This window comes from Geotrypetes seraphini, chromosome 11, assembly GCF_902459505.1.
Source record: "Geotrypetes seraphini chromosome 11, aGeoSer1.1, whole genome shotgun sequence".
NCBI lineage: Eukaryota > Metazoa > Chordata > Amphibia > Gymnophiona > Dermophiidae > Geotrypetes > Geotrypetes seraphini.
Window position 1 is genome coordinate 116592401 of NC_047094.1, and position 13117 is coordinate 116605517.

General features: G+C 43.4%; 1 protein-coding gene across 4 annotated transcripts in view; it reads left to right on the forward strand.

The window, feature by feature from the left end:
- NOL4L (nucleolar protein 4 like) overlaps positions 1–13117 on the forward strand; it is a 499130-nt gene that overhangs the window by 370063 nt on the left and 115950 nt on the right. The gene's annotated exons all lie outside the window — the stretch shown is intronic.

The following is a 13117-nucleotide window of genomic DNA, read 5'->3' on the forward strand; positions in this document are numbered from 1 at the left end:
ATTTAACCTTCATAGTTTGACCTGCAAACATGGATTAATGAGACAAAGAGGGGCATTTTCAATATGGCGTCTAAATCCAAGTTTAGATGTTTTGCAAAATATGCCAAAAAAAATTCAGTAACACACATACCCATTTTGAAACTGCAAAGATGTTTATCTTGGGTATTTTTTTTTCAAAAAATGGAAATTGCATGTGATTAAATCTTATTTTAGTCCTATTTCTTTTAGGATATTAGTTCAGTCATTAGTACTCAGTATTTTAGATTACTGCATTTTGGCTCATCTTGCTGGTCACCACACAAATTTATATAGATTACGAAAATCCAGAATGCGGCAGTTCGTTTGATTTTTAATCTAAAGAAATCAGATCACGTTACCCTGTATTACAGAGAGCTTCATTGGCTCCCATTTCAGGCCAGAGTATTGTTTAAATTTGAGACCTTCTGTTATAAAACTCTCCACGGTCAGGCACCTGGGTATCTAGTCGATCAATTTACTCTTTTCAATACAGATTGGCCACTACGAGTTACATCATTATTTGCGTTTCCTTCTGTAGGAGGCTTCATTTATAAGAGGTTTTTACAACAACTGCTCACCTTTCAGGCAGCCAGTTGAGATACTAAGTTTTGTAATTTGTTTTTGCTCTCATCGTCAAATATGCACTTTAGAAAATTACTAAAATGAATTTTATTTGTTAGATTTTTAAGAAACTAAGGGGGAAATTCTATAATCAGTGCCTAAATTTAGGCGTTGGTAGATGTCCTGCCTATATAATTCAAAAATGCAGAAACAGCAGGGTTTGAAGTGCTTACCGATGCTTAAATAAAAAGCAGCTGGAATGGCCTCTGGAATCGCAGTTAGGTAGCGGCTTTAGGCTGTCGAATGCCAAAGTGGGCATAGCCAATGCTGTAAGTGGAGTTTGGCGGACTAAAGCACCTACGCAGCCATGAATTATGCTAAGATAGGCGGCTGAAATGTAGGCCCAGAAAACCCTGGACTATATTTAAGCTGCTTATCTTTGCCGCTAGACCGCAGCAACCGATTACGGCAGGAGAATTGCATCCGATGGCCTCCGAGCATGCTCTGAGGCCCTCCAGATGCAGCTGGAGCTTTCCAAAATCCGGATAAACTGCTAGGTTTTTCAAGGTTTGTCTGGGCACATAAAAGACCTGAATGGTCCATCCAGTCTGCCCAAGAGTTACTCATTATAAATTCATGCTTAAATTGAATTGGTTTTTTACTTTCGTATTACTGGGTGCTAGACTGTAGAGGTCTACTTAGAACTGCTGGAGTTACTGTCAAAGCTCAATACCTTGGATTCCAACTACTGGAACTGCTGTCAGAAGCTCTCTTCTACCTATCCAAACCATCACATCATTTGTGGGATACAGACCATAAAAGTCCATCCAGCACCTTCCTCATGTTCTAAATTACTGGCATTTACATCGAAGCCCTCTCCAGCCCAAACTAAACTGAATTGACTTATATGAGGCACAGACTGTGCAAATCTGTCATAAATGTTCCCCTCATCACCTTCCTCATGTTCTTAATTACTGGAGTTTCCATCGAAGCCCTCCCCAGCCCATCCTAAACCAAATCGCCATATATGGTGCACAGACCGTGCAAGTCTGCCTAGAACTGGCCCTTGTTCTTCAATTAATGTCATTCATTTTCTAATTAGAAATCTACTGTGGTGTTCTCATGTTTTTTTGAATTCCGTCAATGTGTAGCGGCAGCCAGAAAAGCAAATAGGATGCTAGGAATTATTTTAAAAGGGATGATTAACAAAACTAAGAATGATATAATGCCCCTTTATCGCTCCATAGAGCGACCTCATCTGGAGTATTGAATTCATTTCTGATCTCCTTATCTAAAGAAAGATATAGCAACACTAGAAAAGGTTCATAGAAGAACGATCAAGATGATAAAGGGAAAGGAACACCTCTCATATGAGGAAAGACTAAAAAGGTTAGGGCTCTTCACATTGGAAAAGAGACGGCTGAGGAGAGATATGATTGAAGTCTACAAAATTCTGAGTAGAGTTTACAGGTACAAATGGATCGATTTTTCACTCCATCAAAAATTGCAAAGACTAGGGGACACTCCATGAAGTTAAAGGGAAATACTTTTAAAACCAATTGGAGGAATTTTTTTTTCACTCAGAGAATAGTTAATTTCTGGAAAGCATTGCCAGAGGTTGTGGTAAGAGCAGATAGCGTAGCTGGTTTTAAAAGAAAGGTTTGGACAATTTCCTGGAGGAAAAATCCATATTCTGTTATTGAGAAAGACATGGAGGAAGTCACTGATTGCCTTGGATCTAAAGCATGGAAGATCGCTACTTCTTGGGTTTTGGCCAGGTCACAGGCATCGGAACAGGGTGGCCACAGGGGCCATGACCTCCCCAAACATTTAGCCCTGGTGGTCCAGAGGTGCAGCGGGCAGGAGCAAGCTTACCGCGCTCCTGCTTGCTGCTAACCTGGTGGGTGGCGCATTCGTGCTCGTTGCCGCTGAGAAGCAGAAGACAACGCATCCTGCGGCTGCTGCCACCCACTGGGTTAGTGAAGTAGGCGGGCAGGACAGGGGGGGGGGGCTGGGTGCAGCGTATGACAGGGAAAAGTGAAGGGGGCTAGGTGCAGAGTCTGACGGGAGTAGTGAGTGAAGGGTCAGGGTTCTGGGCTGGGTGCAGAGTCTGATGGGGGAGGGAAGAGAGCTGGGTGCAGTCTGATGGAGGGGAGAGAAGGGGGATGGATGCAGAGCCTGGCAAGGAGGGAGGGAAAGGGGCTAGGTGCAGAGTCTGGTAGGGAGAGGCTGGGTGCAGGGGGTAGGGAGTTGGGAAGGCAGAGAGGACAGATTCTCAGGGGGTTGGGAAGACAGATACAGCACATACTGGGAAAGTGTTGGGAAGGACAAATGCATGTACAGGGGGAGTGGTTAGGAAAGGAGGAAAAAAGAGATACTGCACAGGTGGAGTAGTGGGAAGGGAGAGAAAGGAAATCCTGCTGATGGGGAAGGGAAAAGGAATGGAGAATTGTTGAACATAAGCGTGTGGCGTGAGAGGGAAAGAGATATGATATATATGGGGAAAGGAAGAAAGAGGAATAATTGTTGGACATGATAGTGGCAGAGAGGAGGAAGGGAAAATGTTACACTGGGAGAAAGGAGAGATGACCCAAAGAAGGGAGAGAGATGCCAGACCTCAGGAAGAGGGAGGGAAGGAGAGAGAGACGCCAGACCATGGGAGAGGAGAGAGATTCCAGGCTATGGGAAGGAGAGGAGAAAGATGCCTGACGATATGAGCGGGGAAGGGGAAGACAAAAATGGGAGAGGGATGAGATGGTGCTTAGGGATGGAGGGAAAGGGGAGACAGAGGGAGGAGATGGTGCACTTCAATGGGTGCAGCAGAGAAGAGATAAGAAGAAATGCTTCTTATGAATAGATGGGAGTAGGGGAGAAGAAAGAGGGAGGAGATGGTACACATGGATAGATGGGAAGGTAAGGCACGGAAAAGTAGATTTTGAGAAAAAAAGCAAAAAAATGGAAGAACGTTGAATGTTAAAAGTTAATGCTAAAGATGGATGTATGGCAGAAAGTGAAGGAGGGAAAACCTGCAAATGGATAAGGTGGCCCTGGATACACAGTTAAGAGCACAGACAGAAGGAACTGTAGCCAGCGATTAGGAAAGATGGTTTGAAAACCAAAATCACCAGACAGCAAAGGTGGGGGAAATTATTTTATTTTCAATTTAGTGATTGAATTGTGTCAGTTTTGAGAAATTACATCAGCTGTCTATATTATGCACTGTTAAGGAAGAAATACATTTGCTTCTATTTCTCTGGGGTTGTACTGCATGCAGAGTCTTGAATCTTAGGGTTTCATTTATATATATTAGTACTTTTAGTTTGTGGTCCCCTATTTGCATAGGGGTTATATGTGTTCTGGTAGGAATGAATGTTGAGAAGCATATGTACAGTGTGCTTTGTGTAGTTTAATTTTGTGGTTAACCATTACAGTGATCTCCCCAGGGCCTTTTAGCCGGGCGCTCCGCCTGGCTAATATAGGTGACCGCTCAGCGAATCCTGCTGCTACCACCAATGCTCCTTCCCGGGCTGACTTGCCGCCAAAAATTGTGTTTGACGCCTGCCTTTTTTTTTTTGCCTTTTAGTGCAATACCAGTGTGTTTTAATATTATGTCTAATTCCAACCTTCCTTAGAGAATAATAACAATAAACATGGTTGGATATCCAGAGAGTAAATAATTCCTCTTAAATACCTCAGCCCCACCACTCCACCGCTATGTTCGATTCAAAACAACGGGAGCTTTACGTGGTAACTCATCATCGGTATTTTTACCTAACTAAGTGCTGTGACAGTTTTAAACAATTTTTTCATTTTTTATCCTTTTTTATCCTTTTTATAACTTTTTTTCATATATATCTCTTTTTTATAAAATAAGTTATGGGTATACTTAGCTTTTAACCCACACAGCTTGACCTGGGAGCCAGACCCGACATGTTTCGTACAAATGTACTGTCTCAAGGGTCTCCCTAGTGTGTAAAGATAAAGAAAAAACAACTTAGGGAAACAGCAGAAAGATCTAATCCTACCTGCCATCTCCCATATGAACCTTTTCAAAAGTACTTAATCAAAAAGCACTCACCGAGGCCGCCGTTGTCATCCGACTCACAATCAAAACTTTTGTGGAAAGATGGCGTCGGCGTTCTCAGGCTGTTTTTTAAATCCGAAGAACAATGATAGACACACCCCCCGAAGCAACCATTGGGCCATTCATTCACCAATCAGCGATCCCCAGTCAATCTCCCCATTTAATCCCCCTGGTTCCACTGTATCTAAAGAAAAGATAAGCCTTTGTTCTGACTCATTCAACTTTTTTAAATCCTTCCCACCATCCCTCCCCACTATTTTCTTAATTACGCGCCATCTAATTTGGTCAACCCGATGGTTAAGCCTCCGCCAGTGGGTCACTAAGGGTGCTTGAACCACATTGTTCACAATACGTGACTTGTGTTCGGTGAGTCTGGTTCTGATCTTACGATTAGTCCTACCAATATAAACCAGTTCACATGGGCATATAATCGCATAAATCACATCCTGAGAAGCACAGTCTGTAATCGCATTTGAATCCAGACTCACCGATCTAGCCGGAACCTTCCATGATTCACCACTAATGGTGGAGGGGCACCACTGGCACCTACCACATGGGCTATGGCAACCTTTCCCCCTCACCTCCCTCTTACCATATTTTAAAGGGTCGCATCTTTGCCCCACCGTCTTACCCCTAGAGTATGCTATCCGGGGGAAATCCTCAAAAATAGAGTGGAGTTGTACTATGTGCCAGTTGTCTCTTAAAAAACCAACCATTAGTTTAGTTGCCATCGAATACGGAAGCACACATGTCAGTATATCAGTCCCATCCTTTTTAGAACTTGTTGGTGAATTTAAAAGTAAATCCCTCTGAGCGAACTTGGCTCTCAAATATGTCTGACGAATAGATTTTTCCGGGTACCCTCTCTTCCGGAATCTGTCAGCTCAGCTCAGATCTGTCGGTGGCTCAGTTTCTGCGAATTCGCAGGCTCTGTTCTACGTTGAGCGAATATAAAAAACAGTCAGGCCTATTGGCTGACAGATTCCGGAAGAGAGGGTACCCGGAAAAATCTATTCGTCAGGCATATTTGAGAGCCAAGTTCGCTCAGAGGGATTTACTTTTAAATTCACCAACAAGTTCTAAAAAGGATGGGACTGATATACTGACATGTGTGCTTCCGTATTCGATGGCAACTAAACTAATGGTTGGTTTTTTAAGAGACAACTGGCACATAGTACAACTCCACTCTATTTTTGAGGATTTCCCCCGGATAGCATACTCTAGGGGTAAGACGGTGGGGCAAAGATGCGACCCTTTAAAATATGGTAAGAGGGAGGTGAGGGGGAAAGGTTGCCATAGCCCATGTGGTAGGTGCCAGTGGTGCCCCTCCACCATTAGTGGTGAATCATGGAAGGTTCCGGCTAGATCGGTGAGTCTGGATTCAAATGCGATTACAGACTGTGCTTCTCAGGATGTGATTTATGCGATTATATGCCCATGTGAACTGGTTTATATTGGTAGGACTAATCGTAAGATCAGAACCAGACTCACCGAACACAAGTCACGTATTGTGAACAATGTGGTTCAAGCACCCTTAGTGACCCACTGGCGGAGGCTTAACCATCGGGTTGACCAAATTAGATGGCGCGTAATTAAGAAAATAGTGGGGAGGGATGGTGGGAAGGATTTAAAAAAGTTGAATGAGTCAGAACAAAGGCTTATCTTTTCTTTAGATACAGTGGAACCAGGGGGATTAAATGGGGAGATTGACTGGGGATCGCTGATTGGTGAATGAATGGCCCAATGGTTGCTTCGGGGGGTGTGTCTATCATTGTTCTTCGGATTTAAAAAACAGCCTGAGAACGCCGACGCCATCTTTCCACAAAAGTTTTGATTGTGAGTCGGATGACAACGGCGGCCTCGGTGAGTGCTTTTTGATTAAGTACTTTTGAAAAGGTTCATATGGGAGATGGCAGGTAGGATTAGATCTTTCTGCTGTTTCCCTAAGTTGTTTTTTCTTTATCTTTACACACTAGGGAGACCCTTGAGACAGTACGTTTGTACGAAACATGTCGGGTCTGGCTCCCAGGTCAAGCTGTGTGGGTTAAAAGCTAAGTATACCCATAACTTATTTTATAAAAAAGAGATATATATGAAAAAAAGTTATAAAAAGGATAAAAAAGGATAAAAAATGAAAAAATTGTTTAAAACTGTCACAGCACTTAGTTAGGTAAAAATACCGATGATGAGTTACCACGTAAAGCTCCCGTTGTTTTGAATCGAACATAGCGGTGGAGTGGTGGGGCTGAGGTATTTAAGAGGAATTATTTACTCTCTGGATATCCAACCATGTTTATTGTTATTTTTTTTTTTGCCAGCATGCGAATTGAACCTACGCTCCGGAGCTCTAACATGTGCATGCCGGCTTCCCTTCTCTTCCTTCCGAAACCGGAAGTTACGTCCCGTGGGGGGAGAGAAGAGAAGGGAAGCCAGCACGCAGATGTTAGAGCCCGGAGAGAAGCTTATAACTTGCTGCTTTTACTTGCTTCGGGCCTTCCTCACTGTCGGGTCCTGCCTACTTTCTGTTTCCGCAAAGGCAGGACCCGGCAACGAAGAAGGCCCGAAGCAAGTAAAAGCAGCGAGTTGTAAGCTTCCCTCCATCGCTGACCTATGGAAAATAGGTCAGCGATGGAGGGAAGCTTACAACTCCGCCAATGGGAGGAATAGGAAGAGAAATGCTGCTGTTGCACCCAAGGGGGGGGAGAGGGAAGAATGCTGCTGCTGCACCCAATTTTTTTTTTGGGGGGGAGAGAAATGCTGCTGCACCCAATGGGGGTAGGGGGAAGATAAATATTGCTGCTGCTGCACTCAATTTTTTTTGGGTGGAGGGGGGAAGAGAAAAGCTGCTGCACCCAATTGGGGGGAGGGGGAAGAGAAGTGCTGCTGCTGTACCCAAAGGCGGAGAGGAAGATAAGTGCTGCTGCAGCACACCAAATTGGGGAGAGAGAGGGGAAAAGGAAGACCAGGGAAGGGAAAGGAGAGAAAAGAGAAGCTAAGACCATAGGAGGAAGGGAAAGAAAAGGAGCTACCAGAGCATGGAAGGGGGGGATAGATTAGTGCTGCCCGATTCACGATTTGAATCGATTAACCGTTTCACTTCGGGTGAATCGATTCAAATTGGTTCGTTTTTTTAAAAAAATCGGCCTCCCGATTCGGGATGACCAACCCTCCTCCCCGTGCCTTCGGATCTCCTAAAGCAGGAGCAGAAGCTGCCTCTTGCTGGCCATTCGCTGCCGCTCCTGCTTTAGCCTGTCTCAAGGCTCCGCCTCCTACCTTGCACAGGCACCCCCTGCCCTCGCCTGCACAACAATGCACTGCTCACCATGGGCTTTTCAATAGGCAACAGACAGCTGGAAGGAGTAAAACTGGAGATCGTTTCCAAGCGCCTGCTGGTGCCCAGTAGACTTTCAAGATTCTCCTTTCTCTGCATCTTGGCTTTGCTCCTCGCTTGAGAGGCAGGCGACTGTATTCTTGGCCAGAGAAGGGAAGATGGTCTTGGGCAATCGCGGTGGCCAGTGCTGGCTGGGGGCATGTGGGGGCTTTGACATGCTAATAATATGGCTCTGTTTGTTTCTTGCTTCCCTCCAACTGAAGTGTAGATGCGAGTACTCGGTGAAAAGGGGAGAGTGACAGACAGATTGTTTAATTCCCTTTGTTACTTCTATTCCCTCAGTCCCCTGCTGCTGTTTAACCTGTATCTTATTTTTCTCTCTTCGGGCCTCCTGTGCAGGGCTTAGGACCAATTATATATATTTTAAGCACAGTCTGCAAATGAACCTGTTTGCTTCATAGATACAATCTTTAAGAAATTGTTTGCTTGTTGCCATGGCAGAGAACTTGACATACTCCTGGCTATTGCAATGTGTTAAAAACCAGATCTTGTCATTTTGTGGGGGATCGTGGTAAGGCTTAGAGGGCCCTCATAATCAGATTTGGAGGCCACAAGGGCCTTTCCATCCCCACCCTCTGCCCCAGCACAGGGCACAAAATATAAAGGACCTTAAGCCCCCTAGTGGGCTCCTTCCCAGCTCGAGGTGTTAATGGTCAAAACTACCCACAAAACCCTGCCCCCCCTAAGCTTCTCCCCTACCAACGGCTGCACTGAGGGCAAATAGCATACCTTCCATCCTACCCTTGGACTCCAACTCATCGAATGGGACCAGTAATGTTGGGGACAGATGTGATCCTTATTGCTCCTGCTCTGGTGGCTGCTACTGTGAAAATTGTATTGTCTCACCCCTAGCAATAATCCCATAATACTACCACTAGGGCAATAGTAGCCATCAGACCAGGAGCTAGTGGGGGTCACTCCTTCCTGCAAGGTTGCTCAGATCCCTAGAGTCAATTATTAATTGGAGGGGTTGGATGGGATAGGGATGGGGTAATGGGTCTAAAAACAGGACAGGGAGAGAGATGGTGGACAATGGGATGAAGGGAGGGAAGGAACAGGGAGAGAAGTTGGACACAAGGAATGGTTTGAAGGGGGGAATAGAGATACTAGATAGGGTAGTTGGGAAGAGAAAGGGAGAGCTGGTAGACCCTGGGGTGGTTGGAAAGGAGGGACAGATGTTGGATGAAAGGGTAGTTGAGAAAAGGAGAGATGGTGGATCTGGGGATAGTGGGGTCCATCACTGCAGCTGCAGGGATAAAAAACAAAAAAAGGAAAGATGCCAGACCTCTGGGGGAGGGAATGGAAATGGAAGGGGAGGACAGAGATGGAAGATGATGGTTAGCACTGAGAAAGAAGGAGACCCTGGCAAGCGAGTTATCAGAAGACAACCAGAGCCTGGGACCACAAGATTTGAATAATGACCAGACAACAAAAGGTAGAAAAAATAATTTTATTTTCCGTTTTGTGATTACAATATGTCACATTTGAAAAGTGTATCCTGCCAGAGCTGGTGTTAAACCACAAACGTGAGCTAGGATTTAACAGAGAGAAGAAAAGTCTTTTTTGATTGTTTATTTTGTTTACACAACAGCGCCAGTGTGGTTAGGAGAAGGCAAAGGGGGGTGAAGAGGCTATAAAATAAACCCACCAGGGTGTTTGAAAAAAACACCCAATTGGGCAGGAAAATCGAATCGAATCGAAAAACCAATTCAATAGGCTGAATCGAATCGAATCAAAATTTTTTTTCCTAATCGTGCAGTATTAGGATAGATGTCAGGGTATATGGGGGAGAGGGAGGAGAAAGATGTCAGACCAGGAGGAAGGAAGGAGAGAAAGGAAGAAGAGATGCCAGATAATGGAATGGGAGGGGGAGATAGGAGAGGAGAGAGATGCCAGGGCATGGGGGGAGAGAAGGAAAACTAAGGAGACATAAAATGCCAGACCAGAGGGAAAGAAAGGAGAGGAGGTGCCAGAGAAGGAGGGAGAGGGAGAGATATGCCAGGGCATGGGTTGAGAGAAGTGAAGGAGATGCCAGGCCATGGGGTGGGGTGGGAAGGAAGGAAGGAAAGGAGAAGAGAGAGATGCCAGAGCATAGGGGAGGAGGTGGAGACAAAAAAATGGAGAGGGGGTGAAGCTGAAATGAATCATGTACAAAGGAGAGAAAGGGCACAGGATATACAGTTTATTGAAAGGACATAGAAAGAGGGAAGATGCCATATGGAACAGAGAGAGGGTGGACACTGGATGGAAAGGGCAGAGAGGAGGGACAGTGGATGCAAGGGGCAGAGAGAGGGAGGACAGTAGATGGAAGGGGTAGAGAGAGTGAGGGCAGAGGCTGGGTAGAAGGGGCAAAGAGAGTTGCATGGAAGGGAGCAAGGTCAAACGCTGAATAGAAAGAAGAGAGTGAAGAGAATATGATTAAAGCAGAAATGACAAAAGGTAGAAAAACTTTTTTTGTTGTTGCTTTACTTAGAATCTAGTAGTATTGTAACTGTATTGATTAAAGTTTATAAATAGGAAATGGAAATAAGGCAATTTTGGGGGGACTAAACCCCTTTCCTCAGGTCAGGACAGGATACCATAACAGCAGTATACTGTACTGTCTTGAAGAAAGAATTGAAAGCTAATTGAAAAATGGATTAGTCCAATAAAATGGTATTTTCTTATTTCTCATTATTTGTTTTATTTCTATTTGTTAATTTGTAAAGTGGTGATTTTATATAGCAGTTTTTTCAAATTTACATCTACTGTCTTTATATTTTGCACAATATTAGGGTACGTGTCACTGTTTCTGTGATGTTGCATTGTATGCAGAGTCTGGTTTCTTGGTTCAGTTTAACTTTTGTCTACATATTTCTATTTTTAGTTTGTGATTATTCCATATTGGGCAAGGGTGTATCTGTGTTCTATGTGTATGAAAAGGACATGGATTTCTGTTAGCATCAACTGTACAGGATCAATTGACTGTGTAGGATCTGGCTTGTTTAGTTTTACAATGCGTGTGTTGGTGTTCTAGTGCTCACTGCAGTGTTTAAGATGCTGCCTTTTCCTAGGTGCACCCTTATTGTGTGACTCATGGATTATTACTAAAAATACATTTTTTATAGAGAGGAGGGGGTTATTAAAAATGATCAGCACTGGCTTTCATATATACTAGGTACGCCACTGGATTTAATGACCCTATTTAATGACCCCCCCACACACACACACTATAAAGAATTAAATTGAAGTTGTATTAACATCAAGCAGCTTTCAAATAACATTATAAGCAAATAGAAATAAAATATTTTTAATACATTGCTAATTATTACCTGCATCTTTACCTAAACTGTTTTGCCGTAGCTCTCACTATGATCTTTATCTGCTACTTTTTTATTTTGCTCCTTCAAGGTCTCCTTCAAGGCTCAGTAACACCTCTCCATAAATTATGTGGAAGAGGTCTGGAAGTGGGGATTGCATCTATTTCATATCCTCAGTGAGACCTCAGGAAGGAACCTAGTGATCAAAATATTATTAGAGGTGCTGTAGAGCCATTTTTTATGACTGAATTAGCTATATTTATCTTTTTTTTTAGTTGTTTAAATTCATGCAGAAATAAATGGTTAGATTGAACCTAATGACTTCATCAATGCATTTCCCTTTTTTAAACCTCTATACCATTTGAAAGAGGGCAAATATCTAATTATTCACTTCTAGAATTGGATACTTCTTAAATTTAGTAAAAATATTCTGGCACAAGTGTCAAACCTTAAAAAAGGAAGTTATATTGAGCATTGGAAAATAATAACAATTAACTAATACAAATAGTACACATTTAATTTTCCCCACCACCAAATTTCCTCGTCCTACCCCACCCGGCTACTTTTTCATGCCACCCAGCTGGAAAAAATTTCTGGGGAGAGCACTGCATTATGTATTGTTAATAAGATTATATTGTGTGTATATATGAAAAATGAATAGAAAAAATGGTATTACAATTAGTGCTATTATAGGGGTAGGGTCTGGGGCAGAGCTTGCGGGGCCACCCAAACAAAAAAGTATTCTGATGCCTATGGGCCAGGTTCTAGGGACCTGGATTGGCCACTGTGAGGACAGACTACTGAGCTTGATGGAGCACTGGCTATTCTTATGTTTTTATGTTCTCTCCACCACCTCCCTCAGGAGGGCATTCCAGGCATCAACCATGCTCTCTGTGAAAAAGAATATCCTAACATTATTCCTGGTCTACTACCTCGCAACCTCAATTTAGTTCTACCATTTTCCCTTCTCTGAAAAAGATTTTGTTCCATATTAAAACCTTTCAAGTAGTTAAACGTCTGTATCATATAACCCCTATTCCTCCTCTTCTCTAGAGTATACTTATTTAGGTCTCCCAGTCTCTTTTTGTAACTCTTTTGGCACAGACACCCCTACCTTTTTCATTGCCTTCCTCTAGACCGCTTGAAGTCTTTTTATATCCGTAATCATATACAGTCTCCAAAACTGAATACAATACTCCAAGTAGCGTCTCACCAATGACTTGTACAGGGACAGCAACACCTACTTTCTTCTACTGGTTGTGCCTCTCTCTATACAGTCTAGTATCCTTCTGGCTACAGGCACCACCTTGTCATACTGTTTTATCCCATTCAGATCCTTAGATACTGTCACTCCAATGTCCTCTCCCCATCCTTACATATCAGCCTCTCACTTCCCAGCACATATGGCTCCCTTAGATTTCTACTTTCCAAATACATCACCCTGTACTTCTTGCACTCAATTTTAATTGCCAAAGATTATGCTATTCTTTCAACATTTGCAGATCTTTTTTCATGTTTTCCACTCCCTCCAGGGTGTCCACTCTGCTACAAATCTTGGTATCATCCACAAAAGAACAAACCTTACCCTTTGGCAATGCCATTCACAAACATATTGAACAGAATCGTCCCCAGTACCAATCCTTGAGGCACTCCACTACTTATCTTTCCTTCCTCCAAGTGAATTTTATTAACTGCCACCCTCTGGCATCTGTACGTCAAACAGTTAAGAACATAAGAACTGCTGTACTTGGACAGACCGAATGT